Raw genomic sequence first — 14,557 nt, 5'->3', positions numbered from 1 at the left:
ATTACGTATCTCTGTTACACCTGAAAATGCATAGAACAGCGTAACTAACACATATCCAAGTTTAACAAATGTTACCAGTTTGTGATATTTGTTTCCGTGCTTTATAAAAATTATATTCTTAAGACACTGCAGTGCAGACTTATTCTATGGTGTGCTTCTCCCTGATTCCATTCTTCTCACTTTCCCAGGAGCAAGCTCTATTTTGAAAAGCAGATATCAATACCTTATCTATTTTCATATGGATTCTGTGGACAGTGGTCTTTATCAGGGTTCAACAAACCCCTGAGGGCTAAATCCAGCCTGTCACCTGTTTTTCTAAATAAAGTTTTACTGGAACACGGCCATGCTCATTCATTTATGTATTGTCTATGGCTGCTTTCATGCTATAGTGGCCCAGTAGAGTAGTTGCAACAGAGACTCCCAAGGGGCAAAGTATTTACTAGCTGGCCCTTTACAGAAAAAAGTTTGCCAGTCCCTGGTATGGACTCCTATATGTTTATTTAAAGTATTACATAAATCATATCATACTGTATGCATCTTTTGGCCAATGGCTATTTGCAATCAACATTATGTCTTTAAAACGTGTCCTTGCTTCTCATGTAGATCTAGGTCATTAATTTTAACTACTATATTATTCCACTATAAGAATGTATAGCTAATTCATTCTTCTGTTGATGAACATATGTGGTTTTTTCCTTCAAAAATGTTTATTTGCACAAACCTATTTTTTGTTGACTCAGGCCACAGACAGAAGTTTCTCTAGGGTTATTATCATGATGTATTCTTAGGATCCATGCATCTTCAGCAGTACTAGAGGCAGCTGCTTGCTCACCAAAGCAGTAAGGACACTCTGTGTTCCTTTTGGCAGTGTAGGAGAGCTTGTACTTTCCTACATTTTCAAAAACAACTTGCTATTATCAGCCTTTCAGAAATTTTTTGCATATCTGATGTATGCAGTGTGGGACCTTGGATTGGTCTTAATTGGCATCCCTGATTCACCTGCCTGGTTGAGCCTTGTTTTACATATGTCAGGGTTGTTCCACTTTTTCTTTTCTGCAAATTTCCTGCTCACATTCTTTTTTTTTTTTTTTTTTTTTTTTTTAAGTTTATTTATTTATTTTTTTAATTAGTTTCTGCTTTATAACAAAGTGAATCAGTCATACATATACATCTGTTCCCACATCCCTTCCCTCATGCATCTCCCTCCCTCCCACCCTCCCCATCCCACCCCTCCAGGCGGTCACAAAGCACCGAGCTGATCTCCCTGTGCTATGCGGCTGCTTCCCACTATCTATCTACCTTACGTTTGGTAGTGTATACACGTCCATGCCTCTCTTTCGCCTTGTCACAGTCCACCCTTCCCCCTCCCCATATCCTCAAGTCCATTCTCAAGTAGGTCTGCGTCTTCATTCCCGTTTTGCCCCTAGGTTCTTCATAACATTTTTTTTTTTAAATTCCGTATATATGTGTTAGCATACGGTATTTGTCTTTCTCTTTCTGACTAACTTCACTCTGTATGACAGACTCTAGGTCTATCCACCTCATTACAAATAGCTCAGTTTCGTTTCTTTTTATGGCTGAGTAATATTCCATTGTATATATGTGCCACATCTTCTTTATCCATTCATCCGATGATGGACACTTAGGTTGTTTCCAGCTCCGGGCTATTGTGAATAGAGCTGCAATGAACATTTTGGTACATGTCTCTTTTTGAATTATGGTTTTCTCAGGGTATATGCCCAGTAGTGGGATTGCTGGGTCATATGGTAGTTCTATTTGTAGTTTTTTAAGGAACCTCCATACCGTTCTCCATAGTGGCTGTACCAATTCACATTCCCACCAGCAGTGCAAGAGTGTTCCCTTTTCTCCACACCCTCTCCAGCATTTATTGTTTCTAGATTTCTTGATGATGGCCATTCTGACTGGTGTGAGATGATATCTCATTGTAGTTTTGATTTGCATTTCTCTAATGATTAATGATGTTGAGCATTCTTTCATGTGTTTGTTGGCAGTCTGTATATCTTCTTTGGAGAAATGCCTATTTAAGTCTTCTGCCCATTTTTGGATTGGGTTGTCTGTTTTTTTGCTATTGAGCTGCATGAGCTGTTTATAAATTTTGGAGATTAATCCTTTGTCAGTTGCTTCATTTGCAAATATTTTCTCCCATTCTGAGGGTTGTCTTTTGGTCTTCTTTATGGTTTCCTTTGCTGTGCAAAAGCTTTGAAGTTTCATTAGGTCCCATTTGTTTATCTTTGTTTTTATTTCCATTTCTCTAGGAGGTGGGTCCAAAAGGATCTTGCTGTGATTTATGTCATAGAGTGTTCTACCTATGTTTTCCTCTAAGAGTTTGATAGTTTCTGGCCTTACATTTAAGTCTTTAATCCATTTTGAGCTTATTTTTGTGTATGGTGCTAGGGAATGATCTAATCTCAAACTTTTACATGTCCCTGTCCAGTTTTCCCAGCACCACTTATTGAAGAGGCTGTCCTTTCTCCACTGTACATTCCTGCCTCCTTTATCAAAGATAAGTTGGCCATATGTGCGTGGGTTTATCTCTGGGCTTTCTATCCTGATCCACTGATCTATCTTTCTGTTTTTATGCCAGTACCAGACTGTCTTAATTACTGTAGCTTTGTAGTATAGTCTGAGGTCAGGGAGCCTGATTCCTCCAGCTCCGTTTTTCGTTCTCAAGATTGCTTTAGCTATTCGGGGCCTTTTGTTTTTCCAAACAAATTTTGAAATTTTTTGTTCTAGTTCTGTGAAAAATGCCATTGGTAGTTTGATAGGGATTGCATTGAATCTGTAGATTGCTTTGGGTAGTAGAGTCATTTTCACAATATTGATTCTTCCAATCCAGGAGCATGGTATATCTCTCCATCTATTTGTATCATCTTTAATTTCTTTCATCAGTGTCTTATAGTTTTCTGCATACAGGTCTTTTGTCTCCTTAGGTAGGTTTATTCCTAGATATTTTATTCTTTTTGTTGCAATGGTAAATGGGAGTGTTTTCTTGATTTCATTTTCAGATTTTTCATCATTAGTGTACAGGAATGCCAGAGATTTCTGTACATTAATTTTATATCCTGCTACTTTACCAAATTCATTGATTAGCTCTAGTAGTTTTTCGGTAGCATCTTTAGGATTCTCTATGTATAGTATCATGTCATCTGCAAACAGTGACAGCTTTACTTCTTCTTTTCCAATTTGGATTCCTTTTATTTCCTTTTCTTCTCTGATTGCTGTGGCTAAAACTTCCAAAACTATGTTGAATAAGAGTGGTGAGAGTGGGCAGCCTTGTCTTGTTCCTGATCTTAGTGGAAATGGTTTCAGTTTTTCACCATTGAGGACAATGTTGGCTGTGGGTTTGTCATATATGGCCTTTATTATGTTGAGGAAAGATCCCTCTATACCTACTTTCTGCAGGGTTTTTATCATAAATGGGTGTTGAATTTTGTCGAAAGCTTTCTCTGCATCTATTGAGATGATCATATGGTTTTTCTCCTTCAACTTGTTAATATGGTGTATTACATTGATTGATTTGCGTATATTGAAGAATCCTTGCATTCCTGGGATAAACCCCACTTGATCATGGTGTATGATCCTTTTAATGTGCTCTTGGATTCTGTTTGCTAGTATTTTGTTGAGGATTTTTGCATCTATGTTCATCAGTGATATTGGCCTGTAGTTTTCTTTCTTTGTGACATCCTTGCCTGGTTTTGGTATCAAGGTGATGTCGGCCTCGTAGAATGAGTTTGGGAGTGTTCCTCCCTCTGCTATATTTTGGAAGAGTTTGAGAAGGATAGGTGTTAGCTCTTCTCTAAATGTTTGATAGAATTCACCTGTGAAGCCATCTGGTCCTGGGCTTTTGTTTGATGGAAGATTTTTAATCACAGTTTCAATTTCAGTGCTTGTGATTGGTCTATTCATATTTTCCATTTCTTCCTGAGTCAGTCTTGGCAGGTTGTGCATTTCTAAGAATGTGTCCATTTCTTCCAGGTTGTCCATTTTATTGGAATAGAGTTGCTTATAGTAATCTCTCATAATCTTTTGTATTTCTGCAGTGTCAGTTGTTACTTCTCCTTTTTCATTTCTAATTCTATTGATTTGAGTCTTCTCCCTTTTTTTCTTGATGAGTCTGGCTAATGGTTTGTCAATTTTGTTTATCTTCTCAAAGAACCAGCTTTTAGTTTGGTTGATCTTTGCTATCGTTTCCTTCATTTCTTTTTCATTTATTTCTGATCTGATCTTTATGATTTCTTTCCTTCTGCTAGCTTTGGGGTATTTTTGTTCTTCTTTCTCTAATTGCTTTAGGTGCAGTGTCAGGTTGTTTACTCGAAATGCTTCCTGTTTCTTAAGGTGGGATTGTATTGCTATAAACTTCCCCCTTAGAACTGCTTTTGCTGCGTCCCATAGGTTTTGGGTCGTCGTGTCTCCATTGTCATTTGTTTCTAGGTATTTTTTAATTTCCTCTTTGATTTCTTCAGTGATCACTTCGTTATTGAGTAGTGTATTGTTTAGCCTCCATGTGTTTGTATTTTTTACACATCTTTTCCTGTAATTGATGTCTAGTCTCATAGCATTGTGGTCGGAGAAGATACTTGATACAATTTCAATTTTCTTAAAATTACCGAGGCTTGATTTGTGACCCAAGATATGATCTATCCTGGAGAATGTTCCATGAGCACTTGAGAAAAATGTGTATTCTGTTGTTTTTGGATGGAATGTCCTATAAATATCAACTAAGTCCATCTCGTTTAATGTATCATTTAAAGCTTGTGTTTCCTTATTTATTTTCATTTTGGATGATCTGTCCATTGGTGAAAGTGGGGTGTTAAAGTCCCCTACTATGATTGTGTTACTGTCGATTTCCCCTTTTATGGCTGTTAGTATTTGCCTTATGTATTGAGGTGCTCCTATGTTGGGTGCATAAATATTTACAATTGTTATATCTTCTTCTTGGATCGATCCCTTTATCGTTATGTAGTGTCCTTCCTTGTCTCTTCTAATAGTCTTTATTTTAAAGTCTATTTTGTCTGATATAAGAATTGCTACTCCAGCTTTCTTTTGATTTCCATTTGCATGGAATATCTTTTTCCATCCCTTTACTTTCAATCTGTATGTGTCTCTAGGTCTGAAGTGGGTCTCTTGTAGACAGCATATATATGGGTCTTGTTTTTGTATCCATTCAGCCACTCTGTGTCTTTTGGTGGGAGCATTTAGTCCATTTACATTTAAGGTAATTATCGATATGTATGTTCCTATTCCCATTTCCTTAATTGCTTTGGGTTCGTTATTGTAGGTATATTCCTTCTGTTGTGTTTCTTGCCTAGAGAAGTTCCTTTAGCATTTGTTGTAAAGCTGGTTTGGTGGTGCTGAACTCTCTCAGCTTTTGCTTGTCTGTAAACGTTTTAATTTCTCCATCAAATCTGAATGAGATCCTTGCTGGGTAGAGTAATCTAGGTTGCAGGTTTCTCTCCTTCATCACTTTAATTATGTCCTGCCACTCCCTTCTGGCTTGTAGGGTTTCTGCTGAGAGATCAGCTGTTAACCTTATGGGGATTCCCTTGTGTGTTATTTGTTGTTTTTGCCTTGCTGCTTTTAATATGATTTCTTTGTGTTTAATTTTTGACAGTTTGATTAATATGTGTCTTGGTGTATTTCTCCTTGGATTTATTCTGTATGGGACTCTCTGTGCCTCCTGGACTTGATTAACTATTTCCTTTCCCATATTGGGGAAGTTTTCAACTATAATCTCTTCAAATATTTTCTCAGTCCCTTTCTTTTTCTCTTCTTCTTCTGGAACCCCTATAATTCGAATGTTGGTGCGTTTAATGTTGTCCCAGAGATCTCTGAGACTCTCCTCTGTTCTTTTCATTCTTTTTTCTTTATTTTGCTCTGCATCAGTTATTTCCACTATTTTATCTTCCACCTCACTTATCCGTTCTTCTGCCTCAGTTATTCTGCTATTGATCCCATCTAGAGTATTTTTCATTTCATTTATTGTGTTTTTAATCGATGCTTGATTCATCTTTAGTTCTTCTAGGTCCTTGTTAACTGTTTCTTGCATGTTGTCTATTCTATTTCCAAGATTATGGATCATGGAAATAGAATCTTGGATCAGCTTTACTATCATTATTCTGAATTCTTTTTCAGGTAGACTGCCTATTACCTCTTCATTTGTTAGGTCTGGTAGGTGTTTATCTTGCTCCTTCACCTGCTGTGTGTTTTTCTGCCTTCTCATTTTGCTTATGTTACTGTGTTTGGGGTCTCCTTTTTGCCGGCTGCAGATTCGTAGTTCCCGTTGTTTTTGGTGTCTGACCCCAGTGGCTAAGGTTGTTTCAGTAGGTTGTGTAGGCTTCCTGGTGGGGGGGACTAATTCCTGTGCTCTGGTGGTTGAGGCTCGATCTTGTCTTTCTGGTGGACAGGTCCACGTCTGGTGGTGTGTTTTGGGGTGCCTATGGCCTTATTATGTTTTTAGGTAGCCTCTCTGCTAATGGGTGGGGTTGTGTTCCTGCCTTGCTAGTTGCTTGGCATAGGGTGACCCGCACTGTAGCTTGCTGGTCGTTGACTGAAGCTGGGTGCTGGTGTTGGGATGGAGATCTCTGGGAGATTTTCGCTGCTTGATATTATGTGGAGCTGGGAGGTCTCTTGTGGACCCGTGTCCTGAAGTTGGCTCTCCCACTTCAGAGGCACAGCACTGGCTCCTGGCTGCAGCACCAAGAGCCTTTCATCCACCCGGCTCAGAGTAACAGGGAGAAAAAGTAGAAAGAAAGAATTAGTAGAAGAAAGAAAGAGAGAGGGAAAGAAAGGAAGAAGGGAAGAAAGGAAGGAAGGAAGGAAGGAAGAAAGAAAGGAGGGAGGGAGGGAGGAAGGATGGAAAGAAAGAAGGAAAGAAAGGAGGGAGGGAGGGAGGAAGGAAAGGAAGAAAGACAGGAGGGAGGGAGGAAGGAAAGAAAAAGAAAGTGGAAAGAAGAAGGGTGGGAGGGAGGAAGGAAAAAGAAAGAAGGAAAGGAGGAGCGGAGGGAGGAAGGGAGGAAGCGAGAGTAGGAAAAAAAGAAAGAGCAGGTAAAGTAAAATAGAATAAAGTATGAAATATAGTAGCGTTATTAAAATTAGAAAGTAATTATTGAAAAAAAAAAAAAAAAAACCGGACCGATAGAACCCTGAGACATATGGTGGAAGCAAAGCTATACAGAGAGAATCTTACACAGAAGATTACACATACACATTCACAAAAAGAGAGCAGGGGAAAAAATAAAAAATCTTGCTCTCCAAGTCCACCTCCTCAATTTGGGATAATTCGTTGTAAAAAGAGGAAAAGGGCGAGAAGTCTGAAATCTTGCTCTCTAAGTCCACCTCCTTAATTTGGAATAATTCGTTGTAAAAAGAGGAAAAGGGGGGAAAGTCTTAAATCTTGTCCTCAAAGTCCACTTCCTCAATTTGGGATGATTCGCTGTCCATTCATGCACTCCACAGACGCAGGGCACATCAAATGGACCGTGGAGCTTTAATCCGCTGCCTCCGAGGCTGCACAGAGAGATTTCCCTGCCTCTGCTCTCACAGCTCCCGGGTCTCAGCCTTGGACCTGGCCCCGCCTCTGCGCGTAGGTCGCCGGAGGGCGTCCGTTCTTCGCTCAGACAGGACGGGTTTAAAGGAGCCGCTGATTCGGGGGCTCTGGCTCACTCAGGCAGAGGGGAGGGAGGGGCGCGCAGTGTGGGGCGGGCCTGCGGCGGCAGAGGCCGGCGTGACGTTGCAGCAGCCCGTGGCGCTCCGTGCGCTTTCCCGGGAAAGCCGTCCCCGGGTCTCGGGGACCCCGGCAGTGGCGGGGTGCACAGGCCCCCCGGAAGGCGGGGCGGACAGTGACCCGCGCTCGCACACAGGCCCCGCGGCGGCGGCAGCAGCGGCGGCGGCGGGCCGCGGCGGCGGGCGGCGGCGGCCCACGCCCGTCTCCGAGGTCCGTGCCTTACCCGCGGCTCGTGCCTGTCTCCGGCGCTTCCCCAAGCAGCCCTCTTAATGCCCTCTCCTCGCGCACCAGGAAACAAAAGGGAAAAAAGTCTCTTGCCTCTTCAGCAGCTCCAGACCCTTTCCCCGGACTCCCTCCGGGCTAGCCGTGGTGCACTAACCCCTTCAGGCTCTCTTCCTGCCGCCAGCCCCAGTCCTCTCCCTGCGCTCCGACTGAAAGCCGATACCCGAGCCTCAGCTCCCAGCCCCGCCCGCCACGGCGGCCGAGCAGACAAGCCTCTCGGGCTGGTGTGTGCCTGAGGGCACCGGTCCTCTGTGCCAGAATCTCTCCGCTTTGCCCTCCGCACCCCTGTTGCTGTGCTCTCCTCCGCTACTCCGAAGCTTTCCCCCTCCGCCACCTACAGTCTCCGCCCGCGAAGGGGCTTGTAGTGTGTAGAAACCTTCCCCCCTTCACGGCTCCCTCCCACTGGTGCAGGTCCCGTCCCTATCCTATTGTCTCTGTTTATTCTTTTTTTCTTTTGCCCTACCCAGGTATGTGGGGAGCTTCTTGCCTTTTGGGGGGTCTGAGGTCTTCTGTCAGCGTTCAGTAGGTGTTCTGTAGGAGTTGTTCCACGTGTAGATGAATTTCTGATGTATCTGTGGGGAGGAAGGTGATCTCCGCGTCTTACTCTTCCGCCATCTTCCTCCGGGGTCCTGCTCACATTCTTAACCCATTTTTTCTTTGGGTATTTGTACTCATTGTCTTTAAAAAGGGGAGGGTTTTTTTTTTGTTTGTTTGAGGTTTAAGCTCAAGCACAAGGTGGTGGTCAGTCTTAGTCCTATAGATAGAAACAAAATTAAACATAGTAACTGTGTCTTGTAAATGTCACCCGTGATCGTGGCATGCCAGGCACCCAGTCCATGGCTGTGAACTGATACCAAGCATCTAGAGTCACAGAGAAAAGGCAGAATGTGAACTCTGTCCTCAAAAACATGTATTTGTTCAGTGAGTTCTTTGGGGAAATGAGAATATTCTAAAAGGAATACCAAATCTCTTTCTCTCTCTGTAGGTATATATATAAAATTATAATCTATAATTTTATAAGCAATTATGAGTCAATGGTTACCCTAATGAAGTAAAAGGAGTGACAGACGACAATAATCTAAAAGCAGGTATTTCCAAAATACCTGATTCGGAAGTCTCAATCTATTGTATTTTTTAAATAAAAGGTTCCTGGAATAAATAATAATTTAAAACAGGGTATTTTAATATTTGTGAGACATATGAAAGTCCTAACAATTTTTAATAGCTCTCCATTTATTTTTAATTTATTGGCAAACCCCTATTGCCATCACTTATAAGGGTGTCATTCCCATTACCTCTGCTCAGCATCAGGTAGCAGGTTGGGATTTGAGTAAGAAGGAACAATGCACAGCTCATTCAGGGTTGAGTTGCATGGCTGAGCACATTTCTCCCACCTGCTGGCAGGCATCAGAATTCATCTTGCCGTGCATTTGTCTTAATGGCACAGTAAAGAATCTTTTCATGGTGAAAGATGGAATATGAGCTGCAAAGGCTTTCATTAAAAGCAGAAAAGACTGTCTGAGAAGTAACTGTGTTTACAGGTCTATGTAGAGTATTTAGAATTTTGGCAAAATTTCCGGCACAGTTCCTCTGTTTTGGGTGGCAGTGAAGATTTATATTTTATAGTCAAAATGTTGATCTCATATTCAAAGAGAAATAGTTGTCAAATACAATATAATTACTGATACCAGGAAGCATATTACAACCCAGTATTATCAGCACTGGGACACTAGAATCCATATTACTCATATAATGTAATATCAAGGAAAGGTGCATGTTCTTCAAATGACTTTAGGCTACAGTTGCCAAAAGCACAACTCAAACTAGCCTAGGAAATAGGAGAATTTGCCAAGGACACTGAGTATTTCCTGTAACTGAAGGAAAAATTTGACAAACTGCAGTTTGCAGAGTATCAGGAAACTGTGGTCTGGATACCAGGGAGGATTTCTTCATTGCTTTTTTTTTTTTTTTTTTTTTTTGCGGCACACGGGCCTCTCACTGTCGTGGCCTCTCCCATTGCGGAGCACAGGCTCCGGACGCGCAGGCTCAGCGGCCATGGCTCACGGGCCCAGCCACTCCGCGGCATGTGGGATCTTCCCGCACCGGGGCACGAACCGGTGTCCCCTGCATCGGCAGGTGGACTCTCAACCACTGCGCCACCAGGGAAGCCCTCTTCATTGCTTTTTCACTGCTCTCTCTTCCTGATGTCATTATTTTTTTCCTGACTGACCAACTTCTTCCCCATGGCCACCAACTGCACCAAGAGTTGTCACATATGGCGCCTCCCACCACCAGAGAGAGTCTGATTGACTTCCTCATATCCAATATGAAAAATCCTGGGAAAGGTCTCTGATTGCTCTACCTCTAGAACAATCTATTTGAGTAAGAACTTATTAGTGTCCATGACAATCAAATCATTGTAACTGGAGGAGTATAGAAAACACTGCATATAACCATTCATAGGAGTAGGAAGAAAAGGATGTGCATCATCCCACAACTTGTGTGAGATCTCATAGTTCTGCAGCCAGTTTTTTGTCTGTTTGTTTTTGATTTTTTTGCGGTATGCGGGCAGAGCTCTCACTGTTGTGGCCTCTCCCGTTGCGGAGCACAGGCTCCGGACGCGCAGGCTCAGCAGCCATGGTTCACGGGCCCAGCTGCTCCGCGGCATGTGGGATCTTCCCAGACCGGGGCATGAACCCGTGTCCCCTGCATCGGCAGGTGGACTCTCAATCACTACGCCACCAGGGAAGCCCTGCAGCCAGTTTTTTATACACTGGGGAATAAATCCATACTTGTTGACCTGAGTTGACTGCATGAATGAATGAATGTGTAAATGAAACAGAATTACATCCATGCTTTATAATTTATTGTTTGTGAAATTAATTTTTATGTCTTCTTCATTGTCATAAGTATTCATTCATCATGGTTTGCTACAGGGTTTTGGATAATAGCTTTACACATTTCCTCTTGTAATTTGAACTATGCTGGAATAAGTTATAAGAACTCACAGTCCTGTGTTTAGCATGGGGCTGAGGGGACTTTCCAGTTAATAAAGTACAGAAACTTTAATTTTAGGGCTTAGAGCATCTGCATTGGCTTTATAGATATGCTTTATGCTTTGTTTTATGTTTTGGGCTGTATTCTGAAGATTCTTGCCCAATTATCTTTCCCTGGGTAAGTGAAGCACTGCTCTATCCTGATGGTCTAAGGAAGAGTTTACATGCCTGGAAGTGCAGTGTACGAGATGTGGATGTAAGGATCCACGTTTTGAGAGCTAACGGTCTAGTATATCCCTAGCCCTGTTCTAACACCTTTTGATATTCTCCTGCCCAATGGGAAAAGTTTAATGTGGTGATATCAAGTTAAAATGAACCTTAAGAGAATTCTTCAAATGGAAAGAAATAAAACACCCGAAAGTGCAACATCCTTGGCGCAGAGTGGAAGAAAAGAGAAAAATGTTTGCTTTGGTTATGTTTTCATGATGAGAGGTTTTCAGTTGTATCTTTGTGAGTCTCACATATTTTGAGCATCAGCTGAGGAGACACCCGTCTCTCTCTCCAGCTAGTTTCCTGAGTCATTGCTAATTTGCACAACTGAGAAAATGTCCATCAAATGCCCCAATATGAAATACCCAAAGCATCCTTTCCATAGTGTTCATGTCACTCAACCATATTCTTGAAGTGGTTCTGTCCAAAACCCTCATGGCTACTATTGGTTGCAGTGTGTGGGCTTCTTATTGCAGTGTCTTCTTTTGTTGCAGAGCACCAGCTCTAGGTGCACGGGCTTCAGCAGTTGTGGCACTCGGGCTCAGTAGTTGTGGCGCAAAGGCTCAGTAGTTGTGGCACACGGGCTTAATTGCTCCACAGCATGTGGGATATTCCTGGACCAGGGCTTGAACCTGTGTCCCCTGCATTGGCAAGTGGATTCTTAACCACTGCGCCATCAGGGAAGTCCTTGTTATTTTCTTAAGGATAAAATATATTTAAAATTCTCTCTGAAGATATTTTCTCATTTTTTATTTTAATTATTTGTTTCTTTAATTATCCTGTGTGTCTATTATTCTCTTTTTGTTCATCTTGGCTTCCTTTGTCATTCAGTATTGTAGCATTTCTCTACAGTCTGTGGATGTTTTATTGTTAGTTCACATCTTAGATGGGGCAATAGGAGGGCCAACTGGGAGCTCTGGGTGGGGGAGTGAGAATGACCAGCTTGCAGACTTCTTTCCCAGTGAGCATGTGGGTGCCAGCCACCATGGTGTAGTACCCACAAATGCTAGAATGAGAAGAGCTTTACTCTGGATCCTGAACTCCAATGCTAGCCACCATAATATTTTTCAAATTATTTGTTCAATTTCATAAAAGACAGACATTCAGATCTTTGACCCAGGAAGTAATTGGTTATTGATTAATTCTACATGAGCATCAGGAGGAAGGAGTGGAAGGTTAGTTTTCTCACCCCCAATTCTTACTCCGTGTTCTGCTGGGCTGGTAGAACTCGAGTCTAGAGTATGTCTCAATTGTTTCTGAGTAGGTCAGGAGCTTTCTTGGCTGTAACTCTCTATGTAACCTAGACTGTGGTCTTCTTGACTCTATCAGACACTTTCCTCTTTCCATTTTCTTCTCCTGCAAACTTACTAAAATATGTCATGTCTTAGTGACCTGTCCATTCTCTTCATCATTGTGTATTTGTATTCTTTTATCATCATATTCACAGTAACTCAAGAGAGATAAGAGATCACACCTGTGCTCATTTTGCTGTTTTGGGCTAACACTGCTTTAAATTTTATGTCCAAAACCAAATTTCTGATTTTCCCTTCCTAACTCACTCCCTCTCTCAATAAATGAAATTCCAAAAGGCCCTGAGATCATCCCTAGCTCTCTCTTTCTCTTATTTCATGTATCTGATACATTCAGTAACTCTTTTGGCTTCACATTCAAAATACATCCAGAATCTAACCATTTCTCACCATCTCTAACCCAAGCACTCTGCTCTCCTTATTTCTGTTTCTATAGCCCTACTGTGGCTTTTCAACAGAGCAACCAGAACAATCCTGTTAAAATACATCACCCAAATCCATCCCTTGCTCAAAATGATGTAATAGATACCTGCGTCACTGAGAGTAAAACCAAATTCTCACAGTGGCCACCCACCACTATTTGGGTCACCTGTCACATCCCCCAGCCTCTTCCTCTCACCTCTCCCTGTTCTCCTCCCTGCTTATCACTCTCTTCCACCAACACACTGTGTCACATCTATCTCAGCATCACTCTCCTCCATGATAACCACTTGACACACTCCAACATCTTCACGGTTTTCTTCATCATATCAGTGTAACCTTATGTGACCAACTTATTTAAAATTGAAATACACACACCCCTGCAACACTTTCTATCTCTCTTCCCTGCTTTATTTCCCCCTGGCACCTATCACCATCTTATTTATTTTGTTATCATCACCCTACACCCACCATTAAGTAAGCTTCATGAAGACAATCATTTTTGTCTATTTAGTTTATCCCCAGCAGTCAACATTGTACCTGGTACACAGTAGGAAATTAAGTATTTGTTGAGTGAATGAATGAATGATTATTATTATATAGCCAATAGGAAGATTATTTTAAAGTATTTTCAAAAAAAATGTTTTATTCTTAGGAACATCTTATTCCTTGGGAGCATTTAATGCATTGGAAACCTAAACATAACAACTGACATTAAGGCATTAGATGAAACAGGTCAACATGCCACTTTCAAAGGATAGCAGGTATTTTTCCACAGTAATTAAACATGTAAGCCAAATTTTCTTAGATTTCTTCTTCCTTTATGTCATGTCTTAGTGACCTATCCATTCTCTTCATCATTGTGTATTCATAATAAAAAATTATGGTGATTTTTAAATTTTTTTCTTTATTTATTTATTTTTGGCTGTGTTGGGTCTTTGTTGCTGCACAAGGGCTTTCTCTAGTTGCAGCGAGTGGAGCTACTCTTCATTGCAGTGCACGGGCTTCTACTGTGGTGACTTCTCTTGTTGTGGAGCACGGGCTCTAGGCTGCTCAGGCTTCAGTAGTTGTGGCTCATGGGCTCCAGAGCGCAGGCTCAGTAGTTGTGGCACACAGGCTTAGTTGCTTCATGGCATGTGGTATCTTCCCAGACCAGGGCTCGAACCAGGGTCCCCTGCATTGGCAGGAGGATTCTTAATCATGCGCCACCAGGGAAGCCCTGATTTTTTTAAATGTATCTTTGTGCCTGCTTTAAGGTAAGGTATGCAGATAATACAATTAGGGCTTTCTCAGCTGCCAGGCTCAGAAGACAGGGAGGCAGAGGAACGAGTGGGAAGCAGCTTATTTCTGTGTTATGGAATGGATGGAAGAAAAGTGAAGATGCTGCTGCTTAAGCAGTTTCCTGTCTTTTTTCCTGGGGAAAGTGGACTAACAGTAGCCCACAGTCTGAAATCATGATCATTTCTGTGTCCTTGCATATGTACTTTCCCTTAAGTTAAGCATTAATTCATTTTCATGGCATCCTTGAACAATGC

General features: G+C 41.7%; 1 protein-coding gene across 2 annotated transcripts in view; it reads right to left on the bottom strand.

Moving 5' to 3' along the window:
- PLCB1 (phospholipase C beta 1) overlaps positions 1-14,557 on the bottom strand; it is a 699,301-nt gene that overhangs the window by 207,292 nt on the left and 477,452 nt on the right. The gene's annotated exons all lie outside the window — the stretch shown is intronic.

Source organism: Mesoplodon bidens (assembly GCF_964165515.1).
Source record: "Mesoplodon bidens genome assembly, chromosome: 15".
NCBI lineage: Eukaryota > Metazoa > Chordata > Mammalia > Artiodactyla > Ziphiidae > Mesoplodon > Mesoplodon bidens.
The sequence above is the reverse complement of the archived record's forward strand: the minus strand, read 5'-3'. Positions and strand labels throughout refer to the sequence as shown.